Here is a 6,000-nt window from a genome sequence, read left to right as displayed (position 1 = left end):
AAGAAGGCAAACAGAGCTTTGGTTTAACGTCTCATCCGAAAGACGGCACTTCAGACAATGCAATACTTCTTCAGAACTGCACTGCAGTAGCAGCACCAAAATTGCTAAGTAATGGCAAGCTTCATATTTGAAATTTATCTTGATCTATGGACTGCATTGTTAACTTAGGAGCTAGGTTCTTCCTCCACCTCATTATTCCAGCAATTTCCACTCTTCCTTTGTTCCTTTTCTTCATTAACCTGTATCTGGGCCACCATTCGCCACAGTGCCAGTCACTTTCCAATACCTTGCCCTGGTTGCCACTGTGTCAGCCTAGAGAGTGGGGCATCCATATGATATTCAACTTAGAGCAACACAGCTCACTGCATCTCACCCAACACCAATGGACACATCCTTTTAAGTAGGGTCAATGAATAATTAGGAATGGGAATCCTGGTTGATCATCTTCCTAATCGGGGACACTGGCTAATTGTATTCCCCTGCAAACCCCTCACCAGAAAGTACCTAACTCAGCACAAATTGCCAATTGAACCTGGGACTTTCCTAGTCTATATGCCTCGACTGCTCACTACCTTAGCTGCTAGAGAAGCAGAAACTAAATTTTAAGCATTTATATAATAGTTTCATCAAATAAAAATTTAGGGTTCCAATTCAATGAAACTAACTAAAAATCCTATATATTTGCCTTCGAGAACCACCCTACTGATAAGATTAAAGGCATATCGTGCAATAACTTGGCACTAACCAAACTCTGTTACCATAGAACTGATAACCTCTAGTATTTCGATCAGCAGATGCAATCCTAGCCAACCAATCATCAGCATCAATAATAATTAGAGTTAAGTAACAATGAGCCAGAAGTGAGACACTTGGGCCTAGAAATTGGCCACCTATTGTCACTTCTGGGGGCGATAATAGGGGGCTAACGACGTACTGACCGGACGCGGTGAGATGAAAGATTCCTGCTACCTTGGCCGAGTGGTTTGTGGCGGCGGTAACACCTTGCACTACGATCTCCTGCGCCCGGAGATCATGACATCATTGCTGTGCGCATCGTCCCGGTAGTGCCCCGGACCCTAACTTCGGTTCCGCTCACTGCGCAACAACACCAACAGCTGCAGGAGGCGTTGTTCAGGAGGCCGGGAGCTTTGGAAGCGCAAGTAAAAGGGGATGTTGGCGCGTAGAAGAAAAATTTTACCAACGCATAAACTGATTTTTTCCGATTGCTCTTGGACCACGATCGATCAACCCGGCATCCTGCTGGAATGCATGGGGTTGATCAAGCCGGATTGTGGCTGCCGTCGGGGACCAGCTAACTGGTCCCAATGCAGAGCTGCACCGATAGCCCTTCCCTTTAAGGGAGGGAAGGAGTCTCGGATCATGGCAGCGCTGCACCACTACTGCCCCGCCTCGGTCCTTTAGCGTGATTTAGCGCTCCACTTAATCTTGGAGCGCAAAACCGAATTTAGAAAAAGCTGGAAATCATTAGCGCCTCGCGCTAATTTTCCCAGCTTTCAAAAGTTGACGCCCCAAACGGGCCAATACTGAATTTCTCCCCCTAGCTACCTGTAGTAATTGTATTAGTAACAAGAACAGATGTGATTAGAAAATGGTAATAGAGGGGAAAAAATGATGTTGACAACACTGAATGCTGGATTTATGGATTCTAGGAGTGTGGACTAGGAATTAATTGCCTTCTAGTACACTGTGGAGGGAATGTCAACTGACTTCAAGAAGAAATGTCATCGATAGAAGAGGGTTTGGTTGTTATGAAATCTGGTCTCTAAGATGGATGGCTCTAATGAGCAGCTCCAAAAACAGTGTTCTGTGAAGGATGCTGGTTCTCTAATTAGCAATCCAACTATAAACTGACACCAGTTATGGATCAGCTGTGGCTCAGTGGTAGGTAGCACTCTTGCTTCTGAGTCAGAATGCTGTGGGTTCAAGCCCCACTCCAGAGAATTGAGCACAAAAGCTAGGCAGTGCATTACTGAGGGAGTGCTGCACTGTTGAGCTGCTGTATTTGGGATGAGACATTAAACTAAAGCCCCATCTGCCTGCTCAGGTGCATATAAACGATCCCATGACACTATTTTGAAGAAGAGCAGAGGCCAATATTTATCCCTCACAAACATCTAAAAACAGATTATCTGATCATTAGGACCTAGACAGCAGAAGGCACGGCCGCCAATGTTGGGATGAAGGAAATCTGGGATGCACAAGAGTCTAGACTTGGAAGAATGCAGAGTTTTCCTGGTGTCATAGCCAACATTTATCCTTCAACCAACACCACCAAGGCAGATTCGCTGTTTGTAAGACCTTGCTGTGTGCAAGTTGGCTGCCACTTCTGCCTGAATAATAGTGACTACAGTTGAAATGTACGCCATTGGCTATGATATGTTTTCATGAATTAGGGACTGCCATACATATCTTCTCTGGTTCGGTGGTGTCAGCCGATTCCCGAGGTGGTCTGAACATCTTTTATAGGAGTTGACTCTCACTGCCTGTATTGACTTGTAATGTAGCTTAACTCAGGGGTGTAACAGTAATATCCCTTTGTAATCTAAACTGGATCCTAGTGTCTTTCACACGTGTATATCTTCAATCATTCTGAAGACAGCCGAAGTGAACACTTGGTGAGATGAGAACTGAAATGAATCGTTAAGCTGCTTTATTTCCCATTAGGCAAGCATGGAAAGCAACAGTCACAATTGGATTAATTTACTTCCAGCATTAGAACTTGTCTTGTAGTAATATAAAAATAATGAAATTGCTACCCTACCCCATAGTGGGATATCTTGCATGACTTAAAGCTACCTTTCTAACTTGCCTCTCCTGTATTTCATCTTCTCCTAATCCCTTGCTGTTCTGGCATGCCTGAGCAACATCTAGCCTGTATCCCAGCCTCCAACTTGTATCTCTTTTCATAGATGGACAGATATCAATGGTTCTCCAAAACAATGTGTGTGAGGTGATTTTTGATTGTTTGATCTTTTGGTGGGGGAGTGGCAGTAAGGGAAAGCTTCCATTTAGCATAAAAAAACTGAGAGAATATACAATGCTTTTTAAAAAAAAAAAAATGCAATTTTCAATGCCTGTCTCTTCCCCTCCCCTCCCACACACACAACCTCCCAATACTTACTGGACAAAAATGGTCAAAGAAATCCTGAAATGTGATGAGAACTTTGGATGGCCTGAGGATGTGAAAGGCATGATATAAATGCAAGCTTGTTCTTTCTAGGTTTGATATGTTCAAAAAATACATTTTGGGTTTCCTGAAGACTATTCCTATAAATTAAATATGTTTTCGACAACCTTAGCCAGGATGAAAATTTCCAGCTCAATACTTCTCAGAATTGGAACAAATTCATCATTCTGATTGAGAGTCGGCCAAAGCAATTTAACAGCTTGGGAAGTATCGAACTGGTCATCTTTTGAAGCATTTTATCGAGCACATGGTGTCTCGCCATGCAAATCTGATATGCGTGCAAAATGGAAATTCACAGTTTTGTGATCATCAGCAACTCCATCTGCTTCCCGTCTCCCTACCACCCCCCCCCCCCCCCCCCCACCCCCCAGCCCTCTTTTATTGAGGTCAGGAACTAGAGCCTACTTGTATCTGGAAGCATTATTTTGTATTTGGTTCATGCCATCCTCAGACTCGAGTCCAGACCAGCAGATCACAAATTCAAGCATCTGAGCCGACCACCACTTAGTTGCTTTAGCTGGGTGAATTTTTTTCTTTCTTGACTGGGCTTCGAGATGAAGCACCTCAAGGAAATTCATTTCTGTGTTGCAGAAAAATAAACTGACGCTGTCCAACTTGCCCAACTGGGATTGTGCTAGTCATCTAGTGGCATAATTCACAGTGGTCAGGGAGATGTCCTATGTCTTTGACCTACTTCATTTTATCTGATGGAATAAGCCACATAGTACCAAGCAGCTTGCTTGATAACAACAAAAGCAACTTGCATCTACATAGCACCTTTAAGGTAGTTAAACTTCCCAACGTGCTTCGCAGGAGCGTAATTCGTCAAAATTTGACTGAGTCACATGAGATATTAGGACAAATGACCAAAAACTTGGTCAAAGAGCTAGGTGTTAAAGAGCGTCTTAAAGGAGGCGGAGAGTTTTAGGGAGAGAATTCCAGAGATTAGGGCCTAGGCTGTTGTGTTGAAAGCACGGCTGCCAATGGTGGCGTTTATTGGGACTCACTTTAAAAAAAAATGCATTTAGTCTTCAAGTCCCTGTGCATTTTCAATTTTTTTTACATTATCTAAAAAATTACTTGTTCAGGATGTTCTTCAGCATCCATCTTGATACATGTGTAACAGCAGCATTAAGATACAGTGAAAAGTGTAAATTAGGCACACCTGAGGGACTTGCATCGGGTGTCCTTAATTTGCAGGTGTCCGTATTTTCAAAATGGTTATTGTATGTCCGTTAAATGGATGAGCCAAATATCTTGGGATTGGCTGTATCTCCTGCAGCATTCCTTCTTCTTTTGCTCTCACCTGGGATCGCGCTGAATTCTGGAGTACTGTCAGTGGGATGTGATTTTCTGTTTGTTTGGATGCTCAGTTTTATTGCCATCCTGAGGTCCTTTTCCATTGAGGAAGGGATGTCCTGATTCTGGGATTTGCTATGTTGGCAGTTTGTACTGTTGTGCGAGAAGTTCCATGAACCAGGAGGTTACCCGTGAGCCGGAGAAGAGGGTAAACCGAGAAATTACACTCACTCCTGTAAACCCCAGATCCTGTTAATTGCTCCTTTTCAGATATTTATCCCACTTACCTTTCATATTAAATATTACTCTACCTAGATAGCCACATATGGCAAAGGATCCCACAGTCTAATAGCCCTCAGTTTAAGAACCTTCTTCCTCTCTCCACCCTTGGATCTTCCACTTTACTGGCTGCTTCTCTCTGTGCTGCTCCCAATCCATGTTGTTGCTGCTGCTCCTGGCTTGGCAGAGAATGATGGTGTCCACCCCCACGCACCCCTCCCCCACTTGAGCCCCAATCTTCCAACTCCTAGTCCCTTTGTCCCTGCCCTTTCCTTTTTCTTTCGCTCCCCGAGATCGTGTTACCCAGTCTCCATCACTCCAGAGCCCCATTCCCCATCTCTTCCCGCCCGCAATTTCAGAGACCACGCACCCCCCCCCTTCCCCGAATGCTAAGAACGCCACCATATAAAACCCCCTCCTGAATGTCGACACCCATGATTCCTGACTCTCCATCCCCCTCACAACTGCACTCCACGTGGGGGACGATGCTAAAACACTGTGTTGGGAAATGTAATGCGATGATCACCATGTAAATACTCTAGTGGCAACCCTGGAGATCCAAGCCCTATTTCACAAGAGTACCGGTCATTCCGGTACAGTTCCCAGCTTTTGTGGAATGGCGAGTTATTTACCCAGCATCCATCATGACACAGAAACCCCTCTATCTCTGGGATCGAGTCATGCAAGCATTCAATCCCAGTGACAGAGCAGTTTATCTGCCATTATGGATGCTGGATAAAGAAATACCCATTCCACACAAGCTATTTTTTCACCCGTTGCCGCCTTGTGCTTAACTGCATGTCCCATGTTTCAGTTGCAAAAGGACTTGGTGCATTGAAGGCTGTTTGTAGTTTGCGACTGTCTGTGGGGTTTGAAGGTTCAGCTTGTATCTATTATAATGTCACTTATTCGGGACTGTCAATAAGTGTCTGTTTTTTTGCAGGTTTCTGTTTTCCGAGGATGTGTGTTTGTACTGGTTTTACTGTACTTGATTAACCTGAAGTTATGTTTTTTATTCTTACAGTTGACACACACATCTGTCAGCAACAGTACAAATGTTACGCTTGTATAGCACCTGTTCATAATGTGACACAGCAACAAGAGCTTGCATTTATATAACACCTATAATATTGTCCTGAATTGCTTCACAGAGGAACTGATGTTGAGCCAAAGAAGGAGATATTGGGGATGACCAAAACTTCGATCAAAGAGAT

The 6,000-nt window shown here is 44.0% G+C and overlaps 1 protein-coding gene across 1 annotated transcript in view; it reads left to right on the top strand.

Moving 5' to 3' along the window:
* The first annotated feature begins 1,080 nt into the window (after positions 1 to 1,080).
* The window catches only part of LOC139264313 (catenin delta-2-like), a 1,401,072-nt gene continuing 1,396,152 nt past the window's right edge, over positions 1,081 to 6,000 (top strand). Inside the window, exon 1 of the mRNA XM_070880575.1 lies at positions 1,081 to 1,160. The gene's annotated coding sequence lies outside the window, so the exon portion shown is untranslated. The remainder of the gene's footprint in view (positions 1,161 to 6,000) is intronic.

Source organism: Pristiophorus japonicus, chromosome 5 (assembly GCF_044704955.1).
Source record: "Pristiophorus japonicus isolate sPriJap1 chromosome 5, sPriJap1.hap1, whole genome shotgun sequence".
Lineage (NCBI taxonomy): Eukaryota > Metazoa > Chordata > Chondrichthyes > Pristiophoridae > Pristiophorus > Pristiophorus japonicus.
This window is presented reverse-complemented; position numbering and strand designations above follow the sequence as displayed.